Genomic DNA, 25,414 nt, shown 5'->3' with positions numbered 1-25,414 from the left:
AGCTGTTGACTGCTGGCTTCATCAAGCCCATTCACCATCCTACCTGGTTAGCCAACGTAATTCCTGTAAAGAAGAAAAGCGTCCAAATTAGATGCTGTGTTGATTTCAGAGATCTGAACAAGTGCTGCCCCAAGAACAATTTTCCCCTTCCCAACATTGACATGATAGTAGATGCTACCAGCGGAGATGGCATGTTCTCTTTCATGGATGGATACAGCGCCTACAACCAGATAAAGATGTATGAACACGATGCAAGTAAGACAACTTTTCGAACTCCTCTTGGAAACTTTTACTATACTGTGATGCCTTTCGGTTTAAAGAATGCTGGTGCTACCTATCAACGCGCCATGACTGCAATTTTTCACGATATGATGCACAATCAAGTCGAAGATTACGTAGATGACATAGTGGTCAAGTGAAAGACTCGAGCAGCCCATACAGACGTCCTACGGCAAGTGTTTGAAAGGTGTCGCGAAATTGAAGATGAACCCTCTAAAATGCGCTTTCGGAGTCTCTTCTGGAAAAAAATTTGGATTCCAAGTCACCTCTGAAGGAATCAAGGTCGATCCAACCAAAACCCAAGATATTCTCATGATGCCTCCTCCACAAACTGTGAAAGAACTCCAGAGCTTAATGGGAAAGGTAAACTATATCCGACGTTTTATACCTAGTTTGGCTCAGATTATCACTTCATTCACCACCTTGCTGAAGAAGGGAGCAAGTTTCATTTGGAGCACAAAGCAACAAGAAGCGTTTTGGAAGATCCAACAAATATTATCATCACCTGCTGTTATGAAATCTCCCATACAAGGAAGACCGTTATGACTCTATACTGCATATAGCGATGCTGCTGTTGGGGCCCTCCTCGCCCAAGATGATGATGAGGGAATCGAACACCCCATATACTACTTCAGTCGTACTTTGAACGATGCTGAACTCAGATCCCCAAAGCAGAGAAAGCATGTTTGGCCCTAGTTCATGATGTGCAGAAATTCAGACATTATCTAATGTCGAACAAAGTGGTGTTAGTATCCAGAGATGATCCCATCAAGTTCCTACTCTCAAAACCGGCCTTGATCGGAAAGCCGGCCAAATGGCTGCTCCAAACGTTAGAGTTTGATATATCGTGCGCTCCTCCAAAAGATATCAAAGGGAAAGCTGTAGCAGATCTGTTGGCGGCATTCCCAGAAGAAGGAACTACCGCACTGCATGAAGACCTTCCTGGGGAATTTCGAGGAATCTCTTTTGTCAAAGAGGAGGCATGGCTATTATATTTCGATGGTTCTGCTACTCCTAGTAGTAATACTGGAGGAGCGGGTATAGTTCTAGTGTCTCCGACGGGCGAAGTATTCTCACATTCTTTCAAGCTGGACTTTTAGTGCACCAACAATTCAGCAGAATACGAAGCTTTCCTCATAGGATTGTCACTATTCAAACAAGCAGGAGCCACACACCTGGAAGTAAGAGGCGACTCCAAACTGCTGGTCAATAAGATGAATGGAGTATACTCACTCAAAGAAGTGACACTGGCCCCTTATAGATCCGAGGCGCAAAAGCTACTGAACTACTTTGATGATGCGACCATAACCCACATAACCCATATTGGTCGCAATAACAACAAACACGCCGATTTCTTAGGCACATTAGCCTCGAAGCTGCAATTCGAAGGCTTGGAAGATACTTTGATCGTAAGGAGACGGACTGTAGCGTCAACATGGCTCACACAATCTAAAGATGTTGAAACCGACGACTGGAGAACTCCAATTGTTCAAGAGCTAAATAGTTCGCTCTCCCAAGGAAAGGTCAGTCTCAAAACCCTGCAAAGATTGTTCATGCTTCATGGAGTGTTATACCACCAAAATCCAGATGGGTCTCTGTCAAGATGTCTTGGAGATGAGGAAGCGCAATTACAACTTAACCGTATTCACAACGAGATTTGTGGACAAACGTTGGTAGTGACTCTTTCCCGACGTCTTCAACGCTTTGGCTACTACTGGCCGGATATGGAGACTCAATCTCGATCACACCAAGGTTCTTTCTCTAGTTGTCAGGCGCCACCACATCAAATAGAAGTCTTTAACGTTGGCTATGCTGGGGACTGGCGAGAACCGTACATCAATTATATTCGTGATGGTGTGCTACCGACCAACAAGAAGGATGCAACCAAGTTGAAGCATAAAGCCAAAAGATTCGTATTTCATGAGGAAATCCTATACCGCAAAAGTTTTGGAGGCAATCTGCTACCATGTTTGGCAAAATCTGAAATCCTGATTATGTTAAAGGAAACGCATGAAGGCGAACACCAAGGGAAGAAGAAGTTGTTACTCCAAGTACACGAAAGGAATTACTGGCCAACTATGGAGGATGATGCAACGACATTTGTTCATAAATTCCGTGAATGCCAAACTCACGGGATTCTCATCCACGTGCCTTGCACCCCACTTCACTCATTAAGTAGTCCATGGCCATTCTACAACTGGGGACTTGATATTATTGGGAAAATCAACCCAGCATCCTCAATACAACATGAGTATATCATAACTGCGACGGAATACTTTACCAAATGGGTTGAAGCCATTCCTCTTCGAGGAACCACGGGAGCGACAATTGCAGCATTCATTAAAGAATATATCATTTGTCGGTTTGGTGTACCTAAGTATATCATTACTGATAATGGTACCCCTTTTTCCAACAAGCAAGTGCAAGAGTTGCTCGAAGAATATGGAGTTGAACAAATTTTCTCTACTCCTTACTACCCTCAAGGGAATGGACAAGCCGAAAGCACTAATAAAATTTTGATTCGAATTCTCAGTCGAACAGTGCACGATAATCCCAGGACGTGGCATGAGAAACTGCCAATGGCGTTGTGGGTGTATCGAGCGGCGTCTAGGAGCTCTACAGGCGTTTTCCCTTATTCACTTGTTTATGGCGCGGATGCAATCCTTCCAGCAGAGATTAAAATCCCGTCAGCCATAATTTCGGCAGCAAGTGGAGCCCAATGGAATGAGGTCGAAGCGTCGAATTCCAGATTTGCGGAATTGGATACTTTGGACTCCAGGAGAATCAAAGCGGAAGAGCATGCTCAAGCATACATAAGCAGGATCTCGAGAGCCTACGATAAAGCTGTGAAACCACGAGTTTTTAAGGTAGGATATCTGGTGTTGAAGACTGCTAAACACATTCAACAAGACATGTTCGCACCAAAGTTTCTCCAAAATGGGAAGGCCCCTACGTAATCACCAAGGTTTATAACAGTGGCTACTACAAGATTGTTAGAGAAGATGAAGGTAAATTAGAAGCAGTCATCAACGGAAAGTGGCTTAAGGCATACTATGCCTTATCATCATTCTATTCCTCACTGCCTCACGACGCAACAATCAGGCATTCTCGTTATTCTTGTATCTTAGTTATCAGATTCTCCATTAGGTAAAACATATTAATGTAAACTCCATTCGCTTAACAAACCCAATGCAATTCATTTTCCAAAGCAAGGTTCAAAACCCAAAAAAAAGACGATCAAAACATCATTGTGCCTACTTATTCAAAAAAAAAGTACGACTAAGAAAAGGTCGTCCAACAAGTTTTAGTTCCTTGAAAGCATCATCTTCAGCCTCTCCTGATACCTTTCAGTCATACTCTTCAAGTCTCGGATCGCCTGATCCACCTTATCAGATTTCGCAGCCAAGGCCTTCTCCTCTTCCAAGATGGCTTTCGCAGCAGGAACGACATTGGCGATGATACCGGCTCGATCAACTTTGATAATATCAAGGCGCTGACGCAACCAGCGCACGTTGAACTCCATGGATTCACAGGTAGATATCATGTCTTCCCACTTTTCAATAGTTGATTTAGCAACATCACGTATGGATGTACCTTCCATCTCAGCAATCATGGGTAGGAGACAGTTCACTGTGGTAACCAAAGCAGATGAGCAGTGCCGCACCACGTTCCTAGTTGCAATATGGCCGTACCTCTTCCATATTTTTGTATACAAGGGTATGGACTCCTTCCTCACTAGAAAACCGCCAACAGCCCGGTAACTAGAAGATAAACATCTCATATGAACATCGAAACGCAAGCCTGTGTTGGGGTACTCGTAGGAGGAGATTCCCAAATCAGCGTCTTCCAGATCAGCGGCAGGCGTGTTTGAGCTTGAAAAAAGAGGAGTGGTTAAATCATCGTCGCCAACCACTGTTACACACGTCCCAGAAAGATACCTCTACAAAAAAAAATAGGGGAAGGTTGTTAGAGCACTGCTCGGTCAAACTCGCATGCGTTGCTATCTCAAGCATGTTTGTCAATCTAAGTGATCAAAACTATAAGTCTTGATTTTTAGTCTCTTATAGCTAAGTCTCAGACTAGGATAGTAAGTGTAGTTGATCTCAAGGACTTCATGGCGATTCATCATACAAGTAGAAGATATACTTAAGGAACCGGTGGAACTTCTCGACAGAAAGGTATGTGGAGACTTGAACTTATCTGTCACTCAAAAATCTATCTGTTCTATCTCCTAATCTTTGAGACAAAAGTCGTATGCTATATATATAGACTAGATCATACACATTTGGTATTTCGAGCCGAGTATACCTCGCCTATATATATCTCGAAATATGTGTTGGTAAGCTTTTTGCTTTGACCAAGTTTATCTTTACCTAGTGACGAAAGTCATGAATGTTTCAATCACCTTGCAAATTGCTTTGACGAGAAATAGTGTAACAACTATATAACGTCCTCTCAGAATGTTTCATTGATTGGGATGAGAGTTTAGATTACATAACCAATGGATTCCTTGAACCGAAGTTTTCGAACTTTGTTGATCAATAGAACCGGAAGTATGGTAAGTGCCAAGTCCGCGAACTGCTGAAGTTCTCAAACCCAAGAATTTCTGCTGGAGTTGAAAAATTACTTGCGTGAGCCAAGTCCGCGAACCCAGTCCGCGAACCGGCGTAGTTCTCGAACCCGAGAATTTCTGATGGAGTTTGTAAACTCTATCCGGTGTCTTAAGTCCGCGAACCTAGTCTGCGAATTTGAGAAGGTTATATATCTAAAGATGATTTCTGAACTTAATCTTAAAAGACTAAGGAATGCATTTGGAAACCGTGGCTATTAAATTTCATGAACCGATTCGAGTGAATCAATTCATCTTTGCTTCAATTGTGTCTTGTGTAGTTACATAATATTTCCTTGCAATTGAACAACTCTCTTAACTAGTTCATTTGAGTCAATTGAACTAGTTATGGTGAAGAAGAACATGGTTGATATGAAACGCTCAATATGGTTAACCTCTTTGGGTAGACTATTGTTGAACCAACAATGTACACATTTGGATGCGGTTAACAAACCTAGAAGCGTACAGTCAATTGTGTATAACAAGCTAAGTTTTCGATCTAACGGTTGAGAAATATTAGCTTGAATCTAAATCAGGTTTTCATCTAACGGTGAATATTGATTGCTTTGTAACTAAGGCAAAACCCTGATTTGAAAGGCTATATAAAGGAGACATTTAGCATTGAGAAAACTAATCCCCACACGTCCGTGTGATACTAGTTTCTCTGCTAGAGTCGATTCTCCTTTAACCTTTGGTTTTCTTCTTCTAAAACCAGGTTAACGACTAAAAGACTTCCTTGGGATTGTGAAGCCAGACCGATACTACTTTTATCGTAGTTGTGTGATCTGATATTGCATCTTCTATCGTCACAGTACAATCATATTGATTGGCTTGAGATCGTGAGAGTTATCCGATAGGCAAGAGATAAAAAGTAATCACAAACACCTTCGTCTCATCGTTTGCGATTCCACGACATCTTGTTTCGCTACCATACGATTAAGATTGTTGTGAGGTGATTGATTAATATAGGACGTTCTTTGGGAATATAAGACCGGTTATCAATTGGTTCATGTTCACCTTGATTATTATCAAAAGGCGGAACAAAAACTTTTAGGGTTTTTCCGTGGGAGACAGATTGATCCTTTGATAGACTGGTCTGTGTGAGACAGATTTGTTTATTATTAAAGCCTGCCATTTTGGGTCGTAGCAACTCTTAGTTGCGGGTGAGATCAGCTAAGGGAATCAAGTGCGCAGTATCTTGCTGGGATCAGAGGCGTAGGGAGTACAATTGTACCTTGGATCAGTGGGAAACTGATTGGGGTTCAACTATAGTCCAGTCCGAAGTTAGCTTAGAGTAGGCTAGTGTCTGTGGCGGCTTAATACAATGTGATTTCAATCTGGACTAGGTCCCGTAGTTTTTCTGCATTTGCGGTTTCTTCGTTAACAAAATTCTGGTGTCTGTGTTATTTCTGTTTCCTCATTATATTTGTTTATATAATTGAAATAATACAGGTTGTGCGTTTGAATCAATCAATTGGAAATACTACCTTTGGTTATTGATTGATATTGATTGATCCTTGGACATTGGTCTTTGGTACCGTCCAAGTTATTCCTTGTGTTTGATTATAGACTCGCTGATTTCTATTAGCTTGAGTAAATCAAAACAAGAGAGAGATATTAACTCCTAGAGATAATTTTATCTAGATTGAGTCTGACTATCTAGTTGATTCTCTAGTAAGTGTTTCGGAGTTAGTCCATACAGATTGTTAATCAAAATATTGGGTGGTGTTGTTAGACCCCCGCTTTTTCAATTGGTATCAGAGCAGGCAAACGCGTTCAAGACCTCAAAAGTCTGTGTTTGTAGCGATCTGACTCTATGGACAGTTGTGCTATCTCAGTAAATGTACCACCAGTCTTCGATGGCTCAAACTACCTATAGTGGAAAATTGTTATGCGTACCTTTCTTTAATCGCGTGATTTTCAATCATGGGTTTATGTTGTTAATGGCTATGAGGTTCCCGTTGTTATAGTTGAAAATGCTACCGTGCATAAAAACATTGGTACATATACTGCTGTTGAGGCACTTGCTGCAAAGCAAATCTCCGACGGTTTGAATGCCATCATACATGCCATTACCCCAGATCTTCGACACTATGTGGCATCCTGCTCCATGTCTAAAGATACTTGGGATACTTTAGAAACCGTATTTGAAGGTAACACCAGCGAAAAGGAAGCTATGCTTCAAAACCTTAACTCCGAATGGGAAGACCTTCATATGGCAGAAGAAGATTCATTTGATGAATTTTATCACAAAATATCTAAAATTGTTAATGCATCATGTGCATTGGGTAGGACTACTCCTGAAAAGAAAATTGTGATGAAGATTCTCAGATCGCTGCCATTTAAATACGAATCTAAAAATCATGCCATCGTTGAGGGAAATAACATTGATACTTTTTCACGAAATACGCTTGTCGGGAAGCTTAAAATTTTCGATTGCGAATCAAGAGATAAACATCACACGTCTAGTAACCATGTTACTACTCCTGATGGAAAATCTCACCGTCCTAAATTGATTGATAATAAAAATGAGAATTGATTTATTTCTACGTTGTCCCTGTTCATACGACAGCTTAAGAAGATTCTTAGACAAAGTAAAAGAAAGTCTCAAAAAGAAGTTCGATCAATCAATAAAAAGGATAAGAGAGTTCATAAAAACTGTACTAGCGAAACTGGTCTCATGTGCTGCAAAAGTGATCATACTTTCAAAGATACAGATACTCAGGTGAATAATATAACTAAAGCATGGATGAATACTCTTGATTATCGTTCTGAGGATGAAATCTGTGATAGTTCTCTTAACCTTTTTGCTGAAAATCACAATCGTGATTCTTATAAGACATGTCGAATAACCCCGACTGTGTCTCATAAGTTGGGACAACGAATGTCACCTGACTGTGTATCACTCTTATGTCATCTTGACAACAAGAGTGATACAGAAAACCACAAGATTCTACCAAGATTCTCGGTTTCCTTGTGTAAAAATCAGGATCATCTTAGCACGAATGATCAAAAGCAGTCCTATTCAGCTAAACACTTGTAGATGGGGCAAAACGATTTGCTGGTTTTTACGGAATTGAGGAGACGACCGTGCGGAGGAGACTCCTTGAACCGAGCGAAATGTTCAACCTCACACAGATGCACTATAAGAAGGGAGTGCTTTGAATTCGAGAGATCAATCTGTAGTACTCCGGCCTAAACCAAGACAATGGCCGTTCCAGAGTAAATTCGGTCACAAGAGATGATGGGTCGATCTGTAGGAGGGGAGCTGAGAAATGTGTGGAATCAATGGTAATCAAAGATTGTAGGTGTGTTATGTATTCTGAATAAGATAAGTTATGAATGATTGAATCTCTGTTGAGAGTGATTACTCAGATGTTGAGTTGTTAATCTTGTGTTGTCTATTTGACGTGAGATTCTTGTTGTATCTTCAATCATGATTCAAAGACTTATTTATATTGCTGGAATTGTAAACACCATGATCCCATGAAGTGTGACAGTTGATGGAATCAAAGTATGGAGAAATGGAAATCGTGTTTGAAACCAGTTGCTCATCGTGCGGAGACTTGGTCGATTTTCCATCCACTACTTTTTTAACTCCTTCAACTGATTGCACGGCTTGCTCACATTTTCATCGTGTGTATGAACACACGTGCCATAGACCGCCAGACCAAAACCCTAGTTAATATCCCCCAACGTGACACGATTGATGTCTCGTGGAGTCTGCAAGGCATACGTGTATTTAGTTAGTCATGCTGACTTCATGACTTCATGGGACGATGAGTCCATGTATTTGCTGAGTTGAACATGATTTTGCAAAATGTTCTGAGACTCATGAATTGAACGTGTCTGTTGAGACAGAGGTAAAATTCTGGAATAAATGTTGATAGTTAAGATGAACCAATATTCCTCAGTGTGAGCAAATATTATTCATCTGAATGTTGCTCGTTTGATGAATTATTGGTAGCGTGACAAAATAAAATATTAAATTAAGATACTGGCAGCTGTACCAAGTATAATTAATAAAATGTTGATCATGAGATCGTCGTAAAATTATTAGTGTTCGTCCGAGTCTGGAATCATGATCCTTGGACTCAGAAACCTTAATTCGATCAATTGATGACAAATTGATGGTTTATTTGAAAATTAACCATGGAATGAAGGAGGGACCGACTACATGGGATCATGTATCGTCCATGTGGCGCCCATATGCTCGAGTGAGCAGATACCAAGGTCTCTTGAAGAGTTGGTGATTTGTTGATGAAAGAATGATTAAATGTTGGTTTAATCATTTATTAGAAAAATGCTCGTCTGAGCCTTAGGTGATAAAACCTAATTAATTATGAAGAGATGAGGGACCGACCAAGGGGTCATGAAACCGTCCCTGGATGGTCACGGGATCGAATGACGATCGCTCTATGAAAATTCCAAAATTATTTGGAAGAGTTTTGGACCGAATACGTGCAATTGCGCAAATTAGGTCAATTCATGAAAATATGTGGGACCGGCTCCGTGCGAGCCAAAGAGCCAACCTTGGTCGGCTAAGGTAACATGCTCACGTCGTCGAAACGTCCGAGTCCTGAGAATTTTGGTATTTTCTGGCGTGCGTTTGAGCAACCATTTGAGAAAATATGACAAAATCAGGGTTTTGCTGAAACTGAGGAAACTTCATGAGATGAAGGAAAATAATTATAAAATGAAGGAATGGTGAAGCGTGGGACCACTGAGGCCAAGGCATGGCCGGCCGGTCAATGACCACGGTCCCATGGTGCGCTGATGTTATCTCAAAGTTGTTGTAGTAATAGGTTCGTTGAGGCTTGTGAAAGCAAAAGATTCTAGACTTAATAAAACTTAAAAGTAAAGAAAACTTAGATCAAAATTTGATTTCAAGATATTAGGAATAAGCAAGACACTGACTCCACTATTATACATGAATAAATTATGGTAAATAATCCAAAACTCTAATTATCTTTTAAGTCCCTTATTTCTTAATTCACATATAATCAGGCAAATTCTCAAATATTAATTCTATCCCCTAAGCATAGATTATCTAAACAAAGTATAACCTATCTAGTTGAATCACAACTAATGAAGAAAATTATGCAAGCAATTAAAAACTCTGCAAAAGCAGTGATTGAGTGAATTATAAATTATAAATTAGAGAAAATAAATAATTACCAATTATTCATGCGTAAATAGCTTCCTCCTTGCCTTGGTTGCGAGAGAATTAGCACATCATCATGTCGGAAACACGCTCGAAATTCATTTATGCTCAAAAATGGTTTACAAATGATGAATAAGGGAGAAATAATGAAAAACCGGGTTTGTAACAATTATATTTGTTATAAACTGAATTGTTACAAAGTACGATAAAAGGTAACTGTCACAGACACTGTAGTTATACGACCCTCGATTGATTGTCGTTGTTACTATTGAAGAACGACAGTTTCTGTGCGTCTAAAGTTCAACGCTGCACCAGCAGAAAAGAATTTTCCTGCAAGTGATTATCTCGACTCTGTGATGCTTTGTAATATCCCAAAACTCTCTCCATCCATTCCTAAAACTCCTCAGCACTATATATATCCTCTCGTGCACAAGAAATATCCTCCATAACTCCAAATAATTCTCCATTACTCGGCAGTAAAGAGAAAATAATATTCGGATATTTTATTCCCTGAATTAACAATTCACGCGCTGGCATGATGAATAAACACTCCAAACATGATAGTACACGCTGTAGGATTGATTCAACACGCTTCAGACACAAATAATCTTTCCAAAATAACAAGAAATCCCGTGAATATCTCTCGCCTGAACGTGTTACCCTGTTTTATTCTCGCGGAATATCCAGCCAAACTGGATCGAACCGAAGGCCTTTACCAAGCATGTTAGGCTAGTTCAAGTCAGCCCAGTGAATATCAGCCATTGAATCTCTTTCTAGCACGCTAAAAAGTCCAACCCTAATTCTGCCTGCGTCTGAATTATTTTCCCGCCAATTTTGAAATTCAAAATGTAGATGATGACCTCCCCTAACAGAGAGGGGGTGCGAATAGCAGTTGGCCAACTGAGGTGCCCCTTAGTAAATGAGGCACCCCTTAACCAAAATGAGAGTCCGCATATCACATGTCCTCCGGTGGTGCTCCGCATAATTTTTCGAGCCGAATTTTCCAACAATATTTATTTCCAAAAAATACCTACAAACGCACAAAACACCATAATAAGGAAGAACACGAGTACTAACAATACGAAACATTGAGGACAAATTAGACAAATAAATGCGTCTATCAAATACCCCCAAACTTATTATTTGCTAGTCCTCGAGCAAAACTAATAAAAAAATAAAACCGAGTTAATCTCGGGAGGGTTTACCAGAGGTGTACCCACAAAACCATGACTTCTAATTGGTCACAAGTATCCAAAGAGCTTTGAGGACATACAAATTCTCAACCTATCTCCAAGTAACTAGAATGCCAGAGAAATTAAAGGTGCCGGCTCTAAAGATGACTGAAGCAAAGGGGAGACACATCCGCAACACTGCTAGATAAAGAGATATCCGCTACACAGCTAGATAAACATTGTAAGATGCGTCCGCTGATTTACCGCTGGATAAGATTAGGAGAGAGATAAAGATGAGAGGGACATCTACTACACAGCTGGACTAATTACGTGTGATGAGTTGAACCAGTGATAGAAAGATCTTGTGCCAGATACAAAGCGGACTAACAAAGCAACCAAAATGTATTTTTCTTCGACTCTCTCATAGTGCTCAGTAGAAATAACGTCTTCTTCGGTCTTCAACTGTTGATGATAAACTATCGAACCTCATAGAACTTTGACAATTAAATTAACTCTTCTCTTCGATTTCTTGCTTGACTTAAAATTTCTACTTCGCTTATGTCCTTATTGAACAAAAAACTAATTATAGAACAAAAAGAACGTACTGATGAAATTTTTTTCTTTTTTTTTTCATTTTTTTTTTTCATTTTTTTCTGAAACAAAATTTACAAGACAAAAATTTACATGGCCATAAGAGAAGGACTTTAAAAACTTGGATCTTCGCAACTTGTGATGTCTTGGTATCATGAATTCCAACAACTTATATCATTTGCTCTTATAACTTCTTGTAACTAAGTCTTCAACTTTGATTTTTGAATTATTATTTTCTATTGTTGCTTCTAAACCTTAAACGTCTTCAACTTTCTTCATAGATTTTGATGTCGCTCCGCTTGTTGATGATGATAAGTTTTTACTGAGAGAGAGTCGTAATCCAGTAACTAAGACTACATTGTGAGGTTGCTTTGTCTTTCTGGCATTTTCTGACCTAATTTCCTTTCCATCATGGATGGTTAGGTCCATCACGACTACCCTCTAAAAGGAACAAGTTCTCTCCTGAATTTCAAAGATCTCAATGTCTTTTTCTCTAATGTCTCAAAAGATTGTTATCTCTAGCATTCCAATTTCTATCTTTTCAGTGAGAAACAATATGTAATCTTAGCTAACCGGATACTATGTGACGCTAGAAGTTTCAAAAATGCGACTATAAAGTTCTTCCCCACCCCCAAACTTAAATCTAACATTCTCCTCAATGTTCTAAAGATGAAATTAAAAGCATGAACAAGGAGAAACTGTTACCAATTGAAGCAAAAGAGTTAAGGAAAGATATTACCGTGTCGCATGCATATTGGGTTACCTCCCAAGAAGTGCTAAGTTTAAAGTCTTCAGCCAAATTAAGAAAGGATTAGTCACCTTATAGAATCATAAAGAAATAGCCGGAATAACTGCGGATCACCAAAACCAAATAGGGCTATCACAAGTAAAAGGAATCTGCAACATGCCAAGAAAATTAACGGATAAAGTACGCCCTTGTCTAGTTTCCTGTTTAAGACAACTACATCTAGCTGTGGTTCAGGTTCAGTAGCTATAAATGGGTCTAGATAAAATATTTTCATGGACTGCATTTCCTCGTAGCTAAGGTCCGATTCAGGTATTAGAGTCTGTAAATACTCAAGTAAAAACTTGGAAGCACATAATAATAACCTAAATAATTGCGGATCCTTTAAGTCAATCAGTTTTGACTCACACAATTGACCACGATGAAAGTAGTGGTCTTCCTTAAACAAATGTGTCGACCCTAATATCCTAAAGTAATTAGGTTTAGTCTCAAAACTTAATAATTGACACATATGAAACTTATACGTTCCCACAATTGGTTGAAAAATATTTGGTGGGAAAACAAAGTTAATTTGGGTACTATCGCCTGGGTAAACCACATCAATCAGAGCATGGGTTTCTAACAACTGAACTTCTTCCTGGACATTATTAGGTTCGGGAGATCTAGTATGAAGGTAATCTGGCACAATGATTGAGGCACATATATCAAGTCCCAAGTGAGGGACCTTTCTAAGAGTTAAAGCACATGGAGAATGATAATCACCCCCAAACTTAGAGTTTTCAGTGTCTCTAGAAAGACTAGTCACAACTTCCCTAATTTCTAGGTCATCAGATTCCTGGAAATGGTCAATTGATTCTTCTAAGTCAGGTTCATCCTCACTCATCTCTATGAGTTCACTTTCTTTGTCTAAAACTATTGTTTCTAAATCGCTAGACTCAAAATAAACTCGTTCCTCTAAACCTTCGTTGGCTTCGTGAAAAGGAAATACTACATCGTCTAAAAGGGGGGTATTTCTAGTCAAATCCTCATCCTTTTGAATAGGTGAATAATTATTAAAATTATTTGGATTTGTACTAGAAACAACACTATCATTATAAAGCTCAATCGAAGTAACAAATTCCTGATCACTATGCCTACATATTTTATGTTCTTCATCAATACTATCCTCATCATAATCATCACTATAATAACATGAAAATGATCGAACCCCATCTAAATTAGTAGTATTACCAATTCTAACCTCGTCATCTTGATTATGTGAATAAAAATTAACCTTATTTTCAAGGGTGGTATTGGGAACACTATATTGGTATTTAAGACTATCTTGAGCAAATTTTTTTACAATCCTATTTGTACTCTCAGTAAATTGCTTGAGGGACTCTTCTAGAGACATCTTAGTTGACTGCTCTACGGACTCTTCTGGGAGCGGAATATTATAAGTCTCTTTCATAAATAATTGAAATTTCTGTGTTGACTCATTGAAACTCTTGAGAGACTCTTCTAGAGAAATAGAAGGATTGTTTTGCTCGTATGCCTTGTGGGTATGTGGATAGTAATTGGGCTCACAATGGTATGGACCAAAACCTTCAAAAGTTTCGCATTCCCAATCACTATTCACACTATGGTCATAAAAAGGATAATGTCCAAGCTGCTCAGTCGGATACTCATTGTATTGGCTACTATAATACCAGTTTGACATCCTAACTGCAAGGGAATTCTAAACAAGCACAAAGTAGGTTGAATCGACCACAACAAGTCTATTTTATCTAGCAAACAAAAAGCATGATGGCTCCACTTAGATTGTTTCTAGACCAGCTTCTATTCTTTCGAAAAGGATTTCGTTACAATCTGAGCAAACCCCTCTGGAATCAATCCGAGTTAAATTAAGTTGAATTGAGACGAGGGAAGCTGCGTGGAGCTTTGATACCCAAGGCCTCACCGACATTACAAGGCGGCGTATTCAACTCACAGAAACCATCATGAACTTCAAAGTATGCTCAAAAGAGTAACCAATATTTTTCGAACGACTTTACAATTAAGCTTGTTACCCTATCGGTCTCGTTCTTATCCAATTTAAGGCTTAGGTTCGCGTAGGTTACGTGTTCCTAAGGCGGGCAAGAAGGAAACGGTGATGAAATCCGAGTCCTTATCTTGATTTGGCCAGGCCTTGCCCTTTACTAGAAAATTAAATACGATTTCAGGTCCTCAACATATATGCATGCAAACTCATCCAGTAAACCCGCTGACAGGGGATTCGCGGGTGTTTAGAATTCTTACCTCCCGTTCCAGACGGGGGATGAACCGTTGAGGTCGACTCGGGCCACCGACTCCAATGTCAGTGTACGAACCCGAGGGGCCGAGACGATATCGTAATCATCGTCCTTCTCTGCACACACTTTATAATTAAACTACCCTTCCGTAGGGTTTAAAAATAATGTCCCAAAGTTTAAAGTCCAAAGTCCAAAAATAAAGTGCAAAAGAAAAGGAAAGTCTAAAAAATAAAAACGTATATCTTTTTTTTTCTCTCTTTTTTATAAAATAAAAAAAAATATATCTTCTTCTTTCACTCCTTTCGCTTTGCCTTTTACTCCAAGTCTCTAAGTATTCACTAAAAGCTTTGGCAAAATTTTCTTTCGCTCCAAATTCTGTAAGGAAAAGACAAAAACCCAAAAACATAAAGAAGAACAAATAAAATAAAGACAAATAAAAACCTAAAAAAGAAAAAAAAATCTAAAAACTCTAGCCTAAAGACAAGCCCGCGTCGGCGGCGCCAAAAATTGATGTTATCTCAAAGTTGTTGTAGTAATAGGTTAGTTGAGGCTTGTGAAAGCAAAAGATTCGACTTAATAAAACTTAAAAGTAAAGAAAACTTAGATCAAAATTTGATTTCAAGATATTAGGAATAACGAAGACACTGATTCCACTATTACACATGAATAGATTATGGTAAATAATCCAAAACTCTAATTATCTTTTAAGTCCCTTATTTCTTAATTCACATATAATCAGGCAAATTCTCAAATATTAATTGTATCCCCTAAGCATAGATTATCTAAACAAAGTATAACCTATCTAATTGAATCACAACTAATGAAGAAAATTATGCAAACAATTAAAAACTCTGCAAAAGCCGTGATTGAGTGAATTGTAAATTATAAATTAGAGAAAATAAATAATTACCAATTATTCATGCGTAAATAACTTCCTCTTTGCCTTGGTTGCGAGAGAATTAGCACATCATCATGTTGGAAACATGCTCGAAATTCATTAATGCTCAAAATGGTTTACAAATGATGAATAAGGGAGAAATAATGAAAAACCGGGTTTGTAACAATTATATTTGTTACAAATCGAACTGTTACAAAGTACGATAAAAGGTAACTGTCACAGACACTGTAGTTATACGACCCTCGATTGATTGTCGTTGTCACTGTTGAAGAACGACAGTTTCTGTGCATCTAAAGTTCTTCGCTGCACCAGCAGAAAAGAATTTTCCTGCAAGTGATTATCTCGACTCTGTGATGCTTTGTAATATCCCCAAACTCTCTCCATCCATTCCTAAAACTCCTCAGCACTATATATATCCTCTAGTGCACAAGAAATATCCTCCATAACTCCAAATAATTCTCCATTACTCGACAGTAAAGAGAAAATAATATTCGGATATTTTCTTCCCTGAATTAACAATTCACGCGCTGGCATGATGCATAAACACTCCAAACATGATAGTACACGCTGTAGGATTGATTCAACACGCTTCAGACACAAATAATCTTTCCAAAATAACAAGAAATCCCGTGAATATCTCTCGCCTGAACGTGTTACCCTGTTTTCTTCTCGCGGAATATCCAAGCAAACTGGATCGAACCGAAGGCCTTTACCAAGCCTGTTAGGCTAGTTTAAGTAATCCCAATGAATATCAGCCGTTGAATCTCCTTCTAGCACGCTAAAAAGTCCAAACCTAATTCTGCCTGCGTCTGAATTATTTTCCGGCCAATTTTGAAATCCAAAATGTAGATGATGACCTCCCCCTAACATAGACGGGGGTGCGAATAGCAGTTGGCCAACTGAGGTGCCCCTTAGTAATTGAGGCACCCCTTAACCAAAATGAGAGTCCGCATAGCACATGTCCTCCGGGGTGCTCCGCATAATTTTTCGAGCCGAATTTTCTAACAATATTTATTTCCAAAAAATACCTACAAACACACAAAACACCATAATAAGGACGAAAACGAGTACTAACAGTACGAAACATTGAGGACAAATTAGACACATAAATGCGTCTATCATGCGCTTCCTAATTTTATATTACTTTTCATGATTTTATGAAAATATCATGAAATCAAGGAGTTTGTTGAAATTAAGGAGTTTCCTTGAAGTGAAGGAGTTTCCATGGGATCAAGGAAACAAATAATATTAAAATAATAAAATAAGGCCGTGTAGGACGGGCTTTGAGCATGGTCGGCCGGCTGGGGCGCGGTCCCGTGCGTTTCCCTAATTTTATGTAATTTTTGTGTATTATTTCCATGATTTGAAGGAATTTTCATAATTTGAGAGAAATACCATGAAATCAAGGAATTTCATGGGATCAAGGAAACTTAAAATAATAATAAAATAAAGGGACGCATGGGACCGGCTAAGGCATGGCCGTCCGGCTGGGGCCCGGTCCCACGAGTTTCCCTAATTGTATATTATATTTTTCGTGGTTTTATGAAAATACCATGAGATTAAGGAGTTCCCATGAGATTAGGGAAATATTAATAAAATAATATGGAACCATGAGGTGTGGGGCCGGCCGGGATCAAGGCATTGCCGGTTGGCCAATAAACACGGCCCCACGACATTTTTCCCAATTTTATATTATTTCCTTGGTGCGAAGGAAACACCATGAAACTGAGGAGTTTCCTCAAAACGAAGGATATTTGTTCAAATGTAAGGATTTTCATAAGATCAAGGAAAATAACAAAAATATGATAAAATATAAAACTGGCGTGGGACTGGCCACGGCATGGCCGGCCGGATAGTGGTCCCAGTCCCCCAGCGCCTTGGTCAATATTTTATTATTTATTATATTCTTTCCTATTTTGCATAGGTTCATCGTTTCGTCGTATTTTGAAATACTCGTTCGTGCATTCAGGTGATTGTTAGTGCATCATCGTCGAATACACTTGCACCTTTTGATTCGGGGCTTACTCGAAGGTAACTCAGACGCCCGTATGTTGAATATTTATTACTAACCCATGGAATTCTGCTGGGAAGAACCATAGATTGAAGTAACGAAATATTTCGAAAATATTTGAATATTTTCAAAAATTCAGTGGATGAATCCAAGAATTTAGGAATAATTAATTGATGGCTCTATACTAGTACGATCGTCTAGGAGCATTAATTATTCTGAGCGACATGAGCTAGTTGAAGCGTCATATCCTTTATATAGTCAGGAAAAAATGTTGTTTGTATCCTGAAGACGTTATTGCTCTATACTAGCAGGAAAGCTGTCTAGGAGCCGTCCAATCTCGTGATTCTATATAGAAGTAATTACTGAATTTTTCAGTATTCATGAGATATGCCGTTACCTAGCCGAGAGACTACATATCTGCATGTACTCTGAGAGGCAGTATTCTCAGTCAGAGATTCGATGAGTGACACGTGTCTCGATACTAGCACCTGATTGCTGGATCAGAAGTTCGTATAATTATGGGTTTACGATTTTAGCCTTTGTCGAAAATCCACCATCTACATTAAGTCCCTTGCTTAGTGAGGAACAGTCGTGTTCCTCAGTCAGCATTAAATGGTCATTTTCCGGTTATAACAATATAAGTAATTGAACTTAATCGTAAGTTAAGACGTTACAAGATTTCTGATAGTACGAGCAAACCACGACTTGAATGAAGACCCCAGTGGCATGATAGAGCATCGTCTAATGATCATAAATTGGTGTTGAACCGCTGATTTGGACGACGGGACCTTGGTCGTTTAGGATTCGCGGGGCCGGAATAAGGAAATCCTTGTGAAAAAAAGGGAATTAATCCTTTTTTTTACTTCACCTAAACCGACCACCACCTTCATCACGCCTTCATCACCTTCACGCCAGGGAGGAATAAAATTTTTCCCGGAGTTTCCAGCGCCGCCGACCGTCGCCGCCACCGTCCGACCAATTTTCAGCCGGCGCCGACCAGGTACGAATTTTTTTTTTTTTGAAGTTCATAAGAGTTCCATGAAGTGATCATGTTTGGGTTATATATACATGTGCATATATATGAGTGTGAGTTTTGTTGAAAAACCCCTTTTTCTTTGAAAACGTATGTTCGTTTGATCGTTAGTTTGAGAAGCTAATAAAAATCCCTGATTTAGGAGAGATTTTTTTTTATACATAGACTTAGGTACAGTGATAAAACTTTGTTTATGAGCTTTCATGAGAACCAAGGTTTTATCATAAAAGGAGTGAACTTTCACTAAACCGAAATAAACAAACCCTCGTTTTAAAGAATGACGATAGCACGAAGGAAAAAAGTTTCTTTTTTTTTTATATATATAGACTTGTGTCCAGTGATAAAATTTTGTGTATGAGCTTTCATGGAAATCAAAACTTTATCTTATAAGGTGTGAGCTTTCACAAAATTGAAATAAACCTTCATTTTAAAGCCGAATGACGACACGAAGGAATTTTTTTTTATATATATAAAATCGTGATGTCCACGAAAACTATTTTGTACATAAAACCGTGACATGCTCACGGAATTTTGTTTTGCGTGAGTTACCACTCACAAAAATAAAAACGCGAGTTATCTTTCATGTTTTTGTAAACATATATTTTCAAAACCCAAGTTTGATTTTGAGTAATATTCAAAGTAAACAATTATTTATGATGAAATAATGTTTTAGTTTTCATAATTCCATGGTGAATGTTCAGACAGTAGAAATGTTCATGATTTTATAGAAATCTGAGTTTCGTTCGTTTTTTGTAGGTTTCGAAGAGACGAACGATTTTTGAGGTGTTTAACTCTCGCATTACTATCACTATTGTTAGTGGAATCGTGAAAAGGTAAGAGTTAAGAATTACCATTTTGTAGATGCTAGTATTTCCATTTGCATGATTCCATCATCTTGTTGAATTTCATATCTGGATGATGTACTGAAGTAGAATGCAATGTGAATTTTACAGCTACTCCGCAAGTGACGAGAGCTATTCAGGCTTCTGGAGACTTATTCATTTTTCATGATGCAAGAGGTATTGTGGCTCTACTTGCTCGTTAGTGTATTCCCACTCACACCTTCATATGTAGATGGGGAGAGTTTACCATTACCTTAGAGGATGTGGCTGCTTTGATGCATCTCCCAATCACGGGCAATCTCCCTGGGGATCTTTCAGATGAGGAGACTGCAGTTTCTAACATCTTGACAGCTACAATGGAGGAAGTGAATAAGGCATCTGGCAGTAAAGGATGCTATGCTCACTGGTTAACACGTCGGTGGCCCTAATACGAGGTTTCTGATAGTCCCATGGACGGTATGTTACCCATTGCTGCTTTCTTATGTTTATGGCTGTCCAGAGACATATTTGAAGACAGTGGAAACTTGTTGAATCCCTTCATGATCCCCTTTGTTATCAAGATGGCTCAAGGTGAGAAACTTACGATAGGTAGCTTATTCCTGGGTTCTTTGTATTCTAACTTGGACTCCTTGACAATAGACTCCAGCGTGTCGATGGCTTTATGAAGATTGAGTGTTATGCCAACACGATGTTTCTTCAAGCTTTGATGTGGGAACACTTCAAGAACTATGCACCTATTCCACGTAATATTTTGCAAGGACCGAATGCTGATGCTCGTCACATATTCTCTGAGAAAGATAATGCCAGGATCATGCGCTGGAATACAAAGCAGCCCCGGTCTAAAGCACGCCTCATTGATGTGTTAGATGATGAATCTGAGTTCAACTTCCGCCCATGGGTGTCAGTTCCTGCTTATGTTTCTCAGCCGACAACTTTCAATACTGGAGAGAGTGTGGTTCTGACGTCTGGTGTGAATCTGAATGATGGCGAGAGATCTTTCATGTTGAGTTGCACCCCCGGTCATTTGTTATCGGCCATGTATGGAGAGTTTTCAGTGGAGGAATATAACATTGATAGGGCGGCTCGACATATGGGTATGGATCAGTGTGTTCCAACTATACGAAAAAGGAAGCCATCAGTTGAGCAGCTTAGGACTCATTTGGACCATACTCATATGGAAGGAAGTAATTACTGGTTTCCTTGCTCCGAAAGATTTGCGTATGTAACTCCAGGTTATGTAGACTTTTGGAATCAACAACTTGAGCGGTTGCATGAATTCGTGATGGTTGGTCAGCCTCCAGTGAAGGATCCCCCTTCTACTGAGATGATTTATGGTCGACCAAGATTGAAGTATCTCTCTGGTGATAAACGAAAATCGTCTCCAGGATGTTCTCAGGTATGTTTCTTCATATCATCTTCATGAAATTATGAGAACTGTATTATAATTATGTCACTGAATTTTATCACAGGACGGTCGCAATGTAAGACCTCGAACCTGTGTAGATTTCTCAGAAACTGAAGCGATTGTTCACGGTGGAGAAGGAAGGAACAAAAGTTATAAGATGTTACCTAATACCGTAAAGTCCCCAGTTGGTTCTTTGGTGAGTTCTCAGTATTTCCTTTGTTGTGACTTTTTGTCGCCCGCATTATTAGGATCATGAAACCAATTTTGTTATTCCGTTGCAGAATTTTACTCCATCAAGTATCGATGGTCTTCGGTTTTCTGCTACTGAGCAAACAATTCCTGATTTGAGCGATGAAGAAGAAGCCGTAAGTATTTCTTCGCATATTCAATTATGATGCTTTATAGATAAAATGTTGATTGTTGAGGATGTATCCAGGAGGATGTCTCCATGGATATGGAGAGTGCTGATACCCGGCCATCCTCTGAGAATATATACAAAAGCACTTCCAAAGATTCGGAGCCGAATAGAAGTAATGAGCCTTTTGTCGTTAACACGGACAATCCCAATTCCTTGAATACTTCGGAGACCCCCCAATTAAGTACATGTCATGTATCCTATTCATAGAAGAAAGTGCTGATTTGTGAATGAATGAATGAGGATCCATGTGTATACACGAAAAACTTAGTCGAAATTCGTCGTCAGAAAATTCAGAACTCAATGTTTTAGCAAAAACGCCGTAAAACCTTCATCTGGAGTCGGATTTTCATGATCTGCATATGCATATTCAATCCCGGAAAATTTCCAAGTTTTATTAAAGAAGCTTTTTAAGTTTTGAGCACGTTCAGGGCCTGAAAAATGTGAAACAGTAAACTTCCAGGAGACTTTCAGAACTTTTTCAGATGGTATGTTGCTCAATGTTTTGACCACATCTCCTTGCTTGTTCATCGGATTGTCATGAAATTTTGAAACGATGTAGAGGACATCCATACGAAGAGAATGGTATATAACCCATCCTCAGATTCCTTGTAGATGTATCCCAGTTCGTATTTTAGTACAGAGCAGAGTACAGTTTTTTCAGACGAGGTTACCGTAAAACGTATTTTCATGAATTTCATGCTATTTGCTCGTGACTTGGGTGTATAATGATGAACTTTGATGATGTTTCATTGCTTGTATACTGTATTTTATAATCTCACTTGGTTTCATGCTTAAATGACTCTAACCTCATGTAATCTTCGTATTAGGTGTCAAATACCGAAGTTGAGGATATTGAAACCAATGAGGATAACTCGAACTGACCTGGAGTTATTGATGAAGAGACAACCATCCCTGCACTTCAAGGCCATGAGAAGGTTGTCACTGAAGTTATGGAAACCCAGATTGTTGCTGCTTCAGTGATAGAAGAAACCGAAACATCAGTAGTGAATACTGAAGAAACTGTTGCCCCGATTGTAGAAGCTTCTCCAGTAATTGAGAACCGTATAGTGGTGCATGAATATCCAAGTGCAGGAGTTGATTTTGATCCTCCATTTGATTCTTCACTCCCGTATCATGAACTAGTTGGTGGATTCAGCGTTCCCATTGGATATGCAGGCTTGTACGAGAAAATATGGAAGAAGTTTGGTCATCTGATTGTTTACAGGGATCCTGGACGTGCTTATGCTTTAAAAATGCAAGTAGGTATTATATTGCGTGTCGTAAGTGATATATGCACTAGGTCCATAAATACTGTGGCTCCAGATATACTCTTTGATTGGGAGTTTAACTTGGAGAATTCAGAAAGACTTGGCTTCAATGTGAAGTGGCTTCGTAAGCAAATGAACGCTATCAAGGAATCATGTGAGAACAACATACCCTTTCCCAATGATGATGTGATGGATAAAGAAGACAAGATCGCCAGACTGGCTGAAGAGTTGAACAAGGAGAAGCCGACTTTGCAGGTCTTGAAGGATGCAGAGGAGCGAAAATCCTTTTTTGCTGATTTTATTTGATTTCCCTTTCATAATCTCTTGAACTTCTGAACTTCTGAGAGATGTGAGGTTTTTATTTGGGTTTTGGTATTAGCTGGTTTAGGATTGGTAGATGATTGAGGATTTTCTTTTGAATTTGATAGAGATTTTCTTTTAAGAAATATGAACTGAATTTTGATAAATTGCTGAATTCAAATACTGATTGCAAGTACTGCAAACGTTTTGGAGGAATTGAAATACAATGAAAGAAAATCCTAAATGCCAAATCCAGACGCCATGAATGCTACAACGCCCAGTACCTCAAATGCCTAATTATTTCAGACGAATGCCTTAAGCCAATTCTCATGAATTACTGGTAGGGTTCTTCCGTCTGTGTTGATTAATTTGTAGTATCCTCCGGTTATGGATTTAGCAACCATAAATGGTCCTTCCCAATTAAAGTTTCTTGCAGAGTGAAAACCACGTTGAACTGCTTTGAGAACCAGGTCTCCTTCATGAAATTTGTTAGGTTTGGTCGACCGCGCCTTGAATATCTTTTGTTGATTCAGAATTCCTCGTGTGATGAGATTCCGTGGTTGTGGCACATATGGACACTTGTGCAGAAAGGAGTATCCTTCATAATGTCTGTCATGCTTAGCCACATCCTCCGTAATGAATCTTTTGATTGGATGATCAACTTGAAGAGATTCTGGACCCAACCGTTGGGTGAAATATTGTTGTGGTGAGATTATCCACTCATAGCATTTTGCAATTGCTAAATTTTTTGCGGAGTGAAGCCCTTGGACCAAATAAGCATATTTGAAAACTGACGATGTGGGCACATGATAAGGAATAAGATTTGCCTGAGTGCGAAATCTCTTGACGAAAGCGTTTGGATGTTCCTCAGGCTTTTGTGTAAGTTCTGTCAAGGCTTTGACCTCCTCCAAATACTCGAATGGTGAGATATCTTCTTTTTCTTCTTTCGAGTCAGAGGTTTCTTCAGCAAAGAGATGTGTAATTGAAGGTGTCAGTGTCACCTTCCCATAATGAATCCATGTGTGTCCAAGAATCGTATCATATCCTGGATCTTCTCGGATTATATAAAACTTGGTCTCAGTGCAGACCAAATTTTCTTTGACTTTGAGGATGATGTGGCCATACGCATCTCTGGAAACTCCTGCGTGATCTCTGATTGCGATGGGGGCATGAGTAGTTTCCTGTCGAGTAATGCTAGCGGCTCTGAGAGTTTTCAAAGGGATGATATTGACGGCAGTGCCGACATCAACAAATGCTCTCTTGAACTCATTTCCTTTGATGTGCACTGTGGTGAGCAATCCCCAATCATACATTTCTTTGTCAGTTGCTGGAGGCTTAGTGAGTGTCTCTTGAATCAACAGACGCTTGCCTGACATGATGTGGTTTAATGCAGGAAACATGTCTTTCCTTTGAGCTTTTGATAAGTATAGCAATTCGCATACATGCTCAATTAAGGATTGAACTGCTTCTTTGACGGGAGGTTCAGAGATAGTAAAGGTTCTGACTGGAAGGGGGTTCATGTGTACTCCTTCAGTCCCCAAGTTGAGTTCTCCCGATTCGACCTTTTCTTTAAATACGCGTTTCAAAGTTTTACAATCACTTGTGGGATGGATGAAAAATCTATGAAAGCGACAATACCGAGGATTTTCCATGGCCTCTTCAGTTGGTTCCTTCTTGACATACGACAACTTGATTGCACCATCTTGAATCCAGGAATTCATCAATTCGATAACTTCTTCAATTGAGCAAGGGAAATCAGGTGCTTCTGGATATTCCGTGTGTTGAGGAGGAGCTTGCACGTTATCCTTCTTTTGCGCCTTTAAAGGGGTCGAGGAAATATGCTTACGTTGTGGTTCAGCTTTCCGTTTTCTCCCTTCCGCGACATCATTTGTGGAAGGTTGAAGGTTGTATTGTTTGTTGATCAAATGTATGTTGCTGCCTCTAGCCTCTCGCGGTTCTTCAGCTTTTGCAGTCTTAGTCCTTTCTAATAGAGCAGGTGCAGTGGTTGCCGACCTCTTGGCTGCTTCATGGAGTTCTGTGAAAGTCTGAAACCTGAGATTCTCCAATAAAGCTCTGTAGACTGGAATCATTCTGTTGATGCATAAGTCCACAAGTTGTTGCTCCGTGATATTTGGATCATGGCAATCCAAAGCTTGAACTCTGAACCTTTTCACATAATCGTTAGGATGTTCGTTGTTCTTTTGAAACATCCTTCCGAGATCAGAGAGGGTAATTTGCTCTGAAATGAAGAAATACTTCCTATAGAAAGCATTAACCATTTCTCTCCAACTGTTGATAGTTCCTGGTGCGATGTTGTTGTACCAGGTGTATGCTCTGCCTTTCAAGGATTTTGAAAATTCTTTGAGGCGAACAACATGGTTATGCTCATGTTCACCCAAAGCTTCGAGG

This window comes from Papaver somniferum, chromosome 5 (assembly GCF_003573695.1).
Source record: "Papaver somniferum cultivar HN1 chromosome 5, ASM357369v1, whole genome shotgun sequence".
Classification (NCBI taxonomy): Eukaryota; Viridiplantae; Streptophyta; class Magnoliopsida; order Ranunculales; family Papaveraceae; genus Papaver; species Papaver somniferum.
This window is presented reverse-complemented; position numbering follows the sequence as displayed.